Genomic DNA, 13,516 nt, shown 5'->3' on the forward strand with positions numbered 1-13,516 from the left:
TCCGGGAGTTGGCGAACCGTGGGCCAGCCACGAAAACAAACCATCCCTGACGCGTGGTCATGACCCGGTCGAAGGTCAGGCAGGGTCGGCGTCAAGACCCGACCCTTAGAGCCGGAGATACGCGACCGTCAGCGATCTCCGGAACCGAGCGTCATCGCCGAGAGTAAAATGGCCATGACCACTCACGAGACCTGGTGCGCGAGTATGTGAGGTCGGCGTCAAGGTCCGGGCCTTAGAATCGAAGATACGCGACCGTCCGCGATCCCCGTAACCGAGCGTCATCGCCGAGAGTAAAGTGGCCATGACCACTCACAGGGACTTGGTACGCGTGCATGCAGGGTTGGCGTCAAGGTCCGAGCCCCGGAAACGAAGTTGCGGAACCGTCCGCGTTCTCCGAAACCGGGCGTTATCGCCGAGAACCGAGTTCGGCAACGGGCACGCAGGGTCACCGAATAGGGTCAGGCAGGGTCGCGGTAAACGGCGGACACTACCAGGTCTACCCGGACATCTCCGGGAAGTCGGTCCGGAAACGGGTATAAGAGCCCAGGAGGCAGCGTGCGCGCAGGTCGGCGCCGTAGGAAAAAGCAAATTCAAGGAGGTGGAAAACCACCACCCGGACCTCGAGAAAGTGCGTCGTCCGCAAGGCGACGCGCATGGAAATTTCCGCCGGGAACATCTGGCGCGTTTGCGAGCGGTAAACACCTATTGTAAGTGCGTAGCATGAAAAATTACCGAAAGAGAAAGCGGCCGTGGAACCATGGTGGGGGAAGAGCCCGAAGGTGGGGAGCCACAGTCTTTCGGGGATCGTCTAACGAGTAAGACATATAACACGCTTTATCTTTCGTCGTCGCGCTAAGTCCCGCGATCGTAAATCGAGTGCGTTGTTTAACATCTCGCGACATCCGTAACAACCGGGAACGCCCGCGAAACGCGTTAACCGTCGCTTTTACAAAAGCGAATGGCATATGATTGCCGAAATTATATTGTGCGCCGCAAAGCGAACAGGCACTTAGCCTCTGAAATACCTGTGAACAGCAACTTGTACAATTCGAAGATTTGTTAACAACCAACTGTGTGAATCAAGATTATTGAATAAATTGTTGAATCATAGCAAAAAATATTTCAAAAATTCTCAATTCTACTTACCTTACACTTACCTAGTCCATCGGCGTTGATCCATCGAAGTCCCTCGTTGATCATGATCGGCGGTGGCAGCGGCGATACTGGTCAGCGGCGGCGATGATCCATCCGTGGCGGGAGCCTGAAAATAAGGATTATTAATTAGATTGACGATTCGAGAAATCAGAGATACTTACCTTCTCGGTTATTCAAGGTCAAACCGAGTGGCGATCGTTGATTTATGGAACACCCATGCGAATCGCACCACTCTGTAGTACCGTCCGGTTACAACCTAACCTACACAATTGTGTCCGATGCACTCGCGAACGAGCTAAGACTCGTACCTAATTAATGGCAAGCCTACCTAAGGATCGGATCGTCCGATCGCGCCCGTTTTCACATTGCGAAGTCGATTACGCGGGTCCATTTCTTGTGCGAAACGCGGCCGGACGAGGGCGAGCCAGTCATAAAACGTATATTGCATTGTTCATTTGTTTGGTCACAAAAGCCATTCATCTCGAACTTGTCCACGACTATAGCACTCCCGCCTTTTTAGCCGCCTTTCAGCGCTTCTCCGCTCACAGAGGGTTTCCAAGTGTGATGTATTCCGACAACGGTACTGCATTCCAAGGGGCCGAGAAGGAACTGCGCAAGGCATTTGATCAGATATTTAAAAAGGTAGACTTTCGTAATATTCTTGCGTCAGATCAAGTGGTTACATGTCTAAATATCCCGGACATAACATCCCGCGACAAAATATCCCGGTCTTATTATCCCAGCGACAGAACATCCCGCGACAATATATCCCGTGGCAAAATATCCCCTGGCAAAATATCCCATGACAAAATATCTCCTGGCAAAATATCTCACGACAAAATATCCCTAAGATGCAGGAATGTGAACATATTCACAGCAACTTATAGTTTAATTTATAATTAAATACATAAACATTAATCATAGAAATACAAATTTATATCGCCTCACACTACAACGTTCTGACCAATATCGTGTAAATACTCGAGTAACTTAGAGCGATCATAGCGCATCACAACATTTCTCAACCGCAGATCATAATCAACATAACGTTTGCGTCTTCTCGTTCGAACGTTTCGGCCTGCATTTCGTTGTTCGACTAATAATTCGGTTAAATCTTGCTCTGCCTTTAAACATTCTATGAATTTACCTAACTGAGCATGATTCGCGGTAACTCGCTCATTAAATGACCTGTGCCATCCTTCTACAACGTTATTTGTTCTCGGTATTTCGTTAACAACTGCATCGTAGCTATTCCACATTTCAATATCAAACAGAGTCTTCCAGCGTTTATTACGACGAGGTAGACCAACCCAGGTATGTTCGTAATAATCAACAACTTCGCGCAGGTCATCCCGATTGTCAGTGAAATATTCAGAATTTTTAAGTACTTCGAACGCTTTAGTTACATCAGGAATAGGTACATACGCAATAACAATCAACATTTTTATGGCAGACGCAAATTCGCTATCGCTACCATACCGATTTTGCAAACCAGCAGACTGTACATGCCGATAAACGCAAAAAAAAAACTTTCTCCTTTATTTGTTACTTTGAAATGTTCCGGTATTTCAAGATCTTCTACATTGCTTGGGGTCGGTAATTGAGGATTTGCGCGTGTCCTCGTCCGTTGTACCGTTCGATGCAGGGACGAAACACTTGGTAATTCAGCAGCAGCCGCTTCGGTTATGTTTGAAATTCCAGCGGACACAATCGCACCTGTGCTCTCTGAGGACTTTTTAGCTCGTTTCTTAATTTTTGCTATAGCCAGTCGCGACTCAACAAATCCAGCATTTGGACCATGATGGTGTAACGATGCACCCCGTGCGCTAAGCATCGTTCCCGGCAAACGACCGCCGGATGCCGCCCGACCGACGACCAGTCGGGCGAAGACCAGGGCGCGGTGCGCCCACATTTTAAACGCCTTTCAAAACGCACCGTGTGCGCGGGCCAAGCGCGGCACCGGTGCCTCCCGACGAGCGACGACGGGAGCCGAGCCGCCCCGAAGACAAGCGCGGCGCCGCGCCTTCCCACCACAGCGCGACGATCGGCGCTCCTAGCAAACCCGCCGCACCGGGCGGGTATATAAACCGCCGTTCCGAGAAAAAGAGACTTCGTCTAGAAATCCGCTTCCAAGACGAAACCTATTCCCGATTCCTAGGGAACACGCCAAACGAGGTCCGGTGCTCCGAGCCTCGACTGAGAGCTCTCAGGTGTTCTCGCCCTCCTTCACCTTAAACCCCGAAGGCACGGTTACGCGAGGTCGAGCGCGCTCGGCCTCGCAACGAGGGCTCTCGCTGCCGCCGCCCCCGGGGCTCCGGAAATCTTCCATCCCACGTGACGCGTCCCCGCACGCATATTACCGCGGCATCCGCGAGCGTACAGAGACGATGTAATATACCTCGTTATTAAATACCGCGTCGTTATCGAGTGCACATGCACTACCTGTAATATACCGCGTCCGCCCATGTACTGTCATACGTCTACGTAATATACCTCGCTATTAAATACCGCGTCGTTATCGAGTGCACATGCACTACCTGTAATATACCGCGTCCGCCCATGTACTGTAAATACCGCGTCGTTGCCGAGTGCACATGCACTACCTGTCATATACCGCGTCCGCCTATGTACTGTAATACGTCAATGTAATATACCGAGCCCGTCGAATAACGATACCGCGTTCGTTAGCAAGTGCGCCCGCAGCTACTTCTTCGTTGTAAATACCGCGTTCTGTCCGTCCCTGCGCTATAGCAAGTACTACCAAGTCCGTCGCATCGCGTGCGACCGCGTCCGTTATCGAGTGCACCCGCACTGCCCCTGCGTTGTATATATCGCGTTCCACCCGTCCCTGCGCTATATATAAAATACCACGTCGTGTATATATTAAACTGTGAATAAACTACTGCATGTCTCACTAAATTGATTATTGTCTCTGGGCCTGTCATCGGACTCCTGATCCCGCACGACAGTCCGCGTTCGATAAAGTCAGGCCGTTACAATTGTGATCGGTCATTTTCAGAACTGTTCCTGAAAATAAAACCATTACACACGAAACAGTAACGAGAAGCAAATCCACCTACCACTCTGTGTCATCAAAGATGTGTATACTCGACTGCGACAACTCTCCTTATACTTAATGCATCGCCAGACAACAGCATCAGTATTTTCGCGATGCACACCATAAATAAAACCATGAAGCACTAATTGTCGCTTCCCCTTCTGACTACTGACAAATTTCAAAGGCATCGCACACCTGACCGCACACTTCTAACAGATGTAACTGACTGACAACCGTTTCGATAGTAACATCCAGACATATATTTACCAGTATACGTTCCTTATTACTGTTTATAACCGAATGACGGGATAGGGATATCGAGGCGTTCGGCGCTCTACCTAAGATACGGCGCGCACAATAGTTGTTGTGCACATGTTCAATTTTGAATATAATCCTGCATTTTTGGGATATTTTGTCGTGAGATATTTTGCCAGGGGATATTTTGTCATGGGATATTTTGCCAGGGGATATTTTGCCATGGGATATATTGTCGCGGGATGTTCTGTCGCTGGGATAATAAGACCGGGATATTTTGTCGCGGGATGTTATGTCCGGGATATTTAGACGTGACACCAAATCAAGTTACCTGGAGATTCATACCTCCTGCTGCCCCACATTTTGGTGGCTTATGGAAGGCGGGAATTAAAAGCGTGAAGTATTATTTAAAGCGAATCCTTCAAAATTCCACTCCTACCATTGAATAATTTACGACTCTTCTATGCAACGTTGAAGCATGTCTGAACTCTTGTCCTATCGCCCCCTTGACTTATCGTCCTACGATGCTCTAACTCCCGGCCACTTACTGATTGGCGATTCCTCGAAAATTACCCTGAAAAAACGCCTGTCACAGTGGTCTAACCCCTTAAAATTAGATAACTATTATTTAAACAATTTTTCTCAAAAATAACGTGTTTCCGAGATAAAAATTTATAACGTTTTATTTTGAACACGATGTAGCCGAATAAGTCATATAATAATAAAAAAATTTTATTTAGTTAATTATATATATCTTTTTATTAGAAATTTTTAAGTATTGTCAACAGACCTTTTAAAAGTAAATCATAATCCACTTTAAATCAAAATACATGATAAAGTTTTTGTCACATGATTGGTTTTGTTATAATAAGCAATTCATCTCTTATGAAAAAAAATTATTGAGAACCAATAGTAACTACTGGACTTTCAATAGTAACTATTAGATTTGAATAATACGTTAATAGTAACTTTTAACAGTTTACTACTGACGAAGAGTACACTTTTAGTGGCGTTGCTATACGACGAATAGTATACTATTGATCCAATAGTTTCATAAACTGTAACTATTCATGGACTTACTACTGACAAATAATATACTATTGGCCCAATAGTTTTATAAACTCTGATTACTGATAGGGTTACTACTTATGAATGGTACCTATTCACAATTATTTATTTGTAAAAAACATTGTTGTAAAAATGTGTAATTGCTGAATAATTCTGAACTCAATGGCAACTGTTCGTCGACAGCCTGGCAAATAGTTATTATTGGGGCTATACTTCAAGCCCATAATTGTTCAATAGTAACTATTCACATTTGAATAGTAACTGCAGTCAATAGTTTTGCGAATACCCGAGTAGAAATTAACCTAGTCGATCTAATTCAAGACCTAAGCTAGATATTATTGATTAAATTAAGTTTTCTAACTCGTCACTGAGTAGTTGCTAGCTAATAATTCATATGTGATTGGTCATAACATATATAGACAAAAAAAATATATTTATCAATCGTAGCAGTGGTGCAGTACGTAAGATGAGCGACTCATAAGCCAGGAGTCTCAGGTTTAAATCCCACCAGGAGCGCCGCACTAAAGTATAAATGAATTTTTCAGGTATAATTTAAATTGTATTGTGATTCTAAGATTTTCAGTAATAGAAAAAGTATTGGCATTCACTTCTTAAGAACAATAAAAAAGGTAATAAATAAAAATTTTACTTTTTTATTTAGTGGCTGTCTATCGTTACTATTGAATCGCAATAGTATTTTTCCATAAGAAGCCATTCGTCAATAGTTTTCGTGAATAGTTACTATTGGAAAATACTTAAGCTCTGTGTCCACGATACAAGAAATTGGACAAAGAAATTGAACCAAGTTCTTTGCGCAAGAAGCAATGTCTTGTATAGAAACAGATGGCGCTGCGATAGAAAACTGTGATGGAAATAATCAATTCTGGCTGCGGTCCACTTGACGCTACAAATACTTCGGAGCATTTTTCTTCTCCTTCTTTCTTCATTGAAAGCATTTGTAGCGTCAAGTGGACCGCAGCCTCTATTAACCGCCCGGTGCCAGTAACCTCAAAAAAGAAGGAAGGATCAAGATGATGCACGAAACGATGTGTAGGTTACTTTAATTAGGTTACTTTAATTATTTATGCAAAAAAATGTTATTGCAACATTTTCATAATAACGTCATCTGTTATGTATTTTGATCAGATTTCTAACATATCTTTGTATATACATATATAGAAATGTATATACATATATAGAAATGTTCCACATGGGACACTTCCTACATCTCCGAGTGAAGAAGGTGATGCTGCACAAGAATCGCGTTCATCATTGCCTGCAAATCGTTACATCTCCGATTGGTGTTCTTATACCACGCAATTCGCATGTTCAATAACGAAACGATTCAACATCTTCATGAGTTTCGTGGCAATTGGTAACAGGGACTGGTATTTTATGTAGTTCCACGATTGCTAATGCTCCACGCCTGGACAACGTATCAACGCTTGATTCAGATTGTAACCCATCACGTGCTACTTGCCATAGAGCCTGGCGTACACCGTAAGAACATAGCGCAAACGTAAATAACGATACACAGTGAGTATTAAATACGTGAAACTTGAATACGAACTGGATTGCTTGCTTATACGTTTTATAGTCCTGGAAAATAACGTATATACAGTTTCAGATGCTTGTGACGATTTTGAAGAATGAATAGCTCAACGACAATGAACAAATTAAAAAGGTTGTTAACTCTTGCAACTATTGCTATGGCTGTAGAACATCATGAAAAGCAGCAAAAAGAACGAGAAAAACAAAAGCGACGATGAACACGGAGATGGTGGACAAGAGAATGGATTCTACGAAGACAACGTCAATTAAGAGGATCGCTTCATTTAGAACACAGTGAACTTCTCCATGAAGATGTTGAGTCTTTTCATTCATTTTTCAGGATGGATCCGCGTTTATTTAACATTTTATTGGATAAAGTATCTCCATTTATTCAAAAACAAGACACAATTATGCGACAATGCATTCCGCCGAGTCAAAGATTATCTATAACTCTACGATACTTGGCAACTGGGGAATCATATCGGAGTCTAGAATTCACAACAAGGATACCTACTTGTACCTTATCACGTATCATACCTGAAACGGTCAGAGTAATCTACGAGGTACTAAGAGATGAGTATTTGAAGGTAAATATTTAAACGATAATTTTTATTTTCTAGTACAAAATACATCAAGAATACTTAACGTAAAACACATAATATTATAGATTCCAGATACAGAAGATGAGTGGAATCGTGTTGCTGAAGACTATATGACACAATGGGATGTGCCAAACTGCATCGGTGCATTAGACGGCAAACATATTCAGTTTAAAGTTCCTCTGAGCCAAGGATCGTTGTACCGTAATTATAAAGGAACTGACAGTATAGTTCTTCTGGCACTAGTAGATGCGAATTACCTGTTTCTGTACGTAAATGTCGGAGTAAATGGGCGAGTGGTGATGGTGGAGTTTTTCGAGACAGTGATTTATCTCGATTACTAAAGAGTCCTGCAAATCCACTGAATATTCCATCAAATAAACCACTCTTTGGAATGACTGAACCAATGCCATATGTTATTCTAGCGGATGCTGCTTTTCCTCTTCGCAACAATATTTTAAAGCCGTATCCATTCCGAAACATGACGCATAGTGAACGCATTTTCAATTATAAACTTTCTAGGGGTCGTAGAGTTGTAGAAAATGCTTTTGGAATTTTGGCAAACCGATTTCGTGTACTGCAAACTGTAATTTACTTACCGGTTGAGACAGTACAAAATGTAACTTTAGCTTGCTGTGCATTGCATAATTTTATAGGTAAAGCAGCATTTAATGAAATAACAAATGTCAAAGACATCAATTTTGACTCATCAATATATAATAATCAGTTACAAAGTCTACATGTAACTAATGTTCGTCCAAATCGAAATTCTCTTCATGTACGTTCAACGTTTAAACAATATTTTAATACAGTCGGTTCGGTTTCTTGGCAAGAAAATATGGTACAATAATATGAGTAATGAGATATAAGTAATCTATATATATAATGAAAAGGCTCCACAAACTTGAAGAAACGCATATACGCCCGCGTATAAATATATAGTATATATTTTAGTATAATTATATAAATATATATAATAAGTAATATAAGTATATAATAATAATAAGTATATTAAGTATAAAAATAAGTATAACTAGTATATTATATAATAGTAAGTGTATCAGTAATAAGTAATAAATAATAAGGATATAAGTAATTAACTAATGAGATGTAAGAGATATAAGTAATGAGAATTAGCTCAGGTATATTGAAACAATAATTAGGTCGTCAGAATAATTGTAGACATATAGCTCCAATATAGTTATACTTTTTATTTTTTAATACCATTTTTTACAAAAAACTTTGTTCAGCATAAGTGAGCGGCATTGTGAGGAAAAAAACGAAGAAACATTAAAATTTGAACATGTATGTAAAAATAAAAATAAATAAATGTAATCGATATAGTTTGAAGTTATTGTTAATCATTTTCATTGCACAGCACTGTCTATATCCTGCGCTTCTTGAACAAGATTTAAAATATTAACTTGTAGTCTCCGTAAACGTCGTCTGTCTTTTATGCACTGCATTTCTGACTTCAAAAATAATAGCCAATGATGAAGACCAGCGTCTTCTTCCTTTCCTTCCTGTTTCTGATCATCTTTCTTTATGTCTTTCAACGCAGCGTTGATGTTTGTCCAAAATGCTTCGCTAGTATTTTCGTTTGGTTCTACTTTTTTCCTTTTGCTTCCTTTACCCGATGTGAGCTGCGAACTTGACGCACTGGAAGTTTCAGAATGCACACTCTGTGTTTCGATCATTTCTTCTGTTTTATTATGTGGAATAGACGTCGTTGCTGAAGAATTTGTAGTCTTGATAGGGGTTGAATTACAAAAATCTGTAAAGTAAGACTTTATAGTCATGGCTTGTTGCAAAATAAAATAGATTAGTGCGTAAATTTATGTTATACCAGTAATTTTTGATACATATTCAAATAAATAATGGATTTAATTTTACCTTTTCTTGATATATTATGGCTGTTATTTGATCTCAATACTTGTTGTACATCCGTGAAAAATAAGTCATCTATATTCTCATCGTTTTCGCATTCTTGAGAGGATGTAGATGTATCAACATATGATTTTGCGACAATATTTTTTGATACAGAGGATTCGCCTTTTCTGGATGCTACATGAGGTGCCAAAAAACTTAATTCTTCAAATAGCCACCAAGTTGGTTTATATACGTCGTCTGCACCAGCTCCGCTCGATTTAGATTTTTGAATTTTATTAATTTGCTCCAAGTATTGTGTTCTTAAATTAGCAATTTTTTTCTTTATTACATCTACGGTAACCACACAACCACTCAGTTCGAGAAGCTGCTCAGCTATTGTTTGCAGAGCTTTCAATCTTTTATCTCGATTATGATAATCTCCGCTCTTTTGTTAAGTCCACAGATCCTGAAATTATTACAATATATGTATAATATAAATATAATAATATAATATAATAAATATATATATATATATATATATATATATATATATATAACAAAAATAAGATAATACAAATATAATATATAACAAAATATTTGGATAAAATAAATAGACCTACTAGTAACTATACAAATAATTTAACTTCTATAGAATCAAAATATGATAAAATTAATATTTACCTGACTTTTCAGATTGAGTGCGATCATAACCTCTCACAACGTTTTCTTTATTTGCCGTCATTTGTACAAGCTTTAAAAGTTGAATAACTTTTAGTTTATTATTACTCGAGCTAACTTATAAATTTAAAGCGTTCTTACCTCATAAATTAGCGTTTTTCAATGTATAAAATGCAACATGTCGCATTTCACTTTTTGGTTACTTGCGTGCAACTTTTCAGTCAAACTCGCGATATCAAGGACTTGGTTACAGTTTCACGCAACAGTTCGTGTATCGTGGACACTATCATAATAGGACTTTGTCCAATTTCTTGATATAAAAAAACTAGTGTACACGATTCAATTTCTAGTTCCAAAAACTTGGTTCCACGACTTGGTTCAATTTCTTGTATCGTGGACACAGAGCTTTAGTCCCAAATAGGTTCTCAGTAGTCCGCCAAAAAACTACTAGAAATTTGCCAATAGTTTTTCTGAACAGTTACTATTGGATCTCAATAGGTTTTTTCATAAGGGATATTTCACGTTTGTTAGACTCATGTGCTATTCGAGGTCTCGAGTATCGCCACACCGCACGTATTCGTCTCGTGCTCTATAACTGCTTAGCGCGTCGAGATGGGTATGCTTTTGGGGAAGGGGGGGCCTTCTGCCTCAGTCTCTGTAACGCTCTTTGACGAAACGTTCGCTTTACCTGAATTCACCTGAATAAAGTCACGAGTTATCTACCTACTGCTTGTCTCATCACTATCCTGCCTGTATCGTCGGTTATTCATAAATAACAACAGGTTATGGGCCCAGACCCTGACGACGCATGTAGAAGGCTATAGAGAAGAGAGAGAAAAAGGTGAGAGGTAGTGAAAGCGAAAACTGCGAGTGAAGACTCTGTGTAAGCTGCTAGTGAACGTCACGCTGGTGCTGAAATTTGGCTGAGACCAAGCTGTATCACATTCACCGCTTCAATGGACAGAATTATTAACTCTGGAAACGTCAAATGGAGATATACATGCGGGAGAACAAACTTCGAAAGTATATTGATGGATCGACGCCGCGGCCGACAACCACCACGGACATCACCGCATGGGAACAGAAGGATGCAGAGGCGCAGGCCTTCCTCATTCGTGGCCTTGAGCTGGATCAACTCCGTTATCTGACGGACTGCAGTACAACTGCTGAAATATAGGGACGTCTCAAAACTATCCATGCAGAGAAGAGTGACCAGTCGGTTCAAGTATTGTTAAATCAATTTATAAACGCGAAGATGGATCCGGATGAAAGGATGGCGGATTACATCGAGAAAATTGTTTCGCTTGCTCAACGTCTAAAGGACATAGATATGGAGCAAAAAGAGGCGGTCGTCATTGCAAAAATTATTTTTAATTTGTCCGAAAAATATGATAATGTTCGCACGGCGTGGTATGCGGTTCCGCGTAACGATAAAAAATTAGATAAGTTAACCGATTATTTGATAAACGAAGAGTCACTGTTAAATATGCGTAGTCGAGATGTAAACACGAGCAATGAACAAGAAGTGTATTCTGCGCGCGGCAAACGGAGCAATGTAAATAGAAAGTCGTCTGGCATGAGTTCTGCGAATGATGCAAGGCGTGGAAGTTGTCATTTCTGTAAAAAACCGGGTCATTGGGCTCGTGATTGTTTTGAAAAAAGAAAGCATTTAGAGAAAAAGGGTAAAGACAAAAATTACTCTCATGTTAGTTAAAAAGTACATAAAGATAAAAGCGACAATGTTGAACTGTTTAATATCGAATGTTTAACTGTAAATGAATTAAATGCACGTGACATGTAGTACGCGGATTCGGCTGCGACGGAACATTTGTGTATGAGGCGAGATTGGTTTAAGAAATTAAATTTGTTTCAAAACCATGAGCATAAAGTTCGCGTTGGTAATGGTAACCTTGTTGCTGCTGTAGGTGTAGGTGACATTGATGTTAAAGTTAAGCGTTTCGATGGTACATTTAATACACATCCCGGGAAAAAAACCCTTATAATGTCTTATATGTTCATATAAGAAGCGGTCTTATATGCTCATATAAAAATTTTGGCCGCATAACCTCTTATATGGTCATATATGATTATATAAGATTATATAAGGACATATAAAAAATATCCCTTATAGTGTGTTATATGCTTATATAAGAAGCTATCTTATCATATATGAATTTTAGCCTGATAAGAGTTTATATGGTCATATATGATTATATAAGATTATATATAAGGACATATATATTTAAATAAGTTTTAGAAAATTGTTATATATTTTCAAATGTTATTTTTTAAGCGTGCTACTTTATTATAAGAGTGGACTTCACGATATAACTGATACAAAAATTGTGTCGCTCCGAGACAGCGTCGCGCGAAAATAGCGCGAGACAGTGTCGTGTCTTTTTGATGCCGTTCTTATAACACTGTTTGTAAAATTTTAAATACGAGAAACAGATCACATCGAATGCCATCTATCGGATACTTTGAGATGTAATATTCTGATCTGATCATATATAATCTTATATGACTATATTATTTCATATACGATTATATTATTTTCAGTTTAAATTATAAGGTATGTTTGCAAAATAATAGGATTAATATATTTGTTTATAAAAACTATAATATATATTATATAACAGTTTTTTTCATGAATTATTACTGGTAATTTCACTGTTTACGAAAATATTTAATAAAAATTAATATGTCAATTAAAAAAATTAAGTATCTTATGCAAAATTAGAAAAAAAAATCTTAAAATAACATAAGCAATGAGAAGTGCCGTTTTTGGTCGAAGCGGATCTTGATGCTTAATAATATTTCACAATCAATTATTATTAATTACATGTTTCAGTTTTTTAAATTGGCACCGCGTGCCAATATGGACTTTGTCGGACTTAAAACGCAATTATGTAAACTGAAACTAGAAATAATATATTTCATATTAATTTGATATTGTCAAGTAAAATAATATACTAGAAGAATATTTATAACAGTTAGAAATTTATATGGATAGATCTATTATAAAGTATATTCCTATATGATTACCTTTAACCTTATAAATATACTTTTACATGATCACATATGATAATATACTAGTATATAAGACCATGTATGACTATATATATGTTTATTAACTTTAGCAAAACAGCCAGAAAGTGGACTTGGTTTACAATAAATCCTTATTCACTCATACCTGCATTCCATCCTCGCACACACAACTATCCTAATAACCTATTATAAATTATATAATTATAAATATTTAGATTAATTTGATTAATTTAAC

The 13,516-nt window shown here is 39.0% G+C and overlaps 3 long non-coding RNA genes across 3 annotated transcripts in view; 2 read left to right on the forward strand and 1 right to left on the reverse strand.

The window, feature by feature from the left end:
- The window catches only part of LOC139823859 (uncharacterized), a 315,960-nt gene that overhangs the window by 75,531 nt on the left and 226,913 nt on the right, over positions 1–13,516 (forward strand). The gene's annotated exons all lie outside the window — the stretch shown is intronic.
- Positions 6,405–9,027, forward strand: LOC139823869 (uncharacterized). Its single transcript, XR_011734920.1, has 4 exons — positions 6,405–6,586; positions 6,736–7,072; positions 7,158–7,674; positions 7,755–9,027. It is a non-coding gene; the product is annotated as an uncharacterized lncRNA (long non-coding RNA).
- On the reverse strand, positions 8,883–10,532 carry LOC139823870 (uncharacterized). The gene is made up of 4 exons (XR_011734921.1): positions 10,375–10,532; positions 10,237–10,306; positions 9,580–10,021; positions 8,883–9,460 (listed from the first exon to the last, which is right to left on the reverse strand). It is a non-coding gene; the product is annotated as an uncharacterized lncRNA (long non-coding RNA).

The sequence above is a fragment of the Temnothorax longispinosus genome, unplaced genomic scaffold, assembly GCF_030848805.1.
Source record: "Temnothorax longispinosus isolate EJ_2023e unplaced genomic scaffold, Tlon_JGU_v1 HiC_scaffold_20, whole genome shotgun sequence".
Classification (NCBI taxonomy): Eukaryota; Metazoa; Arthropoda; class Insecta; order Hymenoptera; family Formicidae; genus Temnothorax; species Temnothorax longispinosus.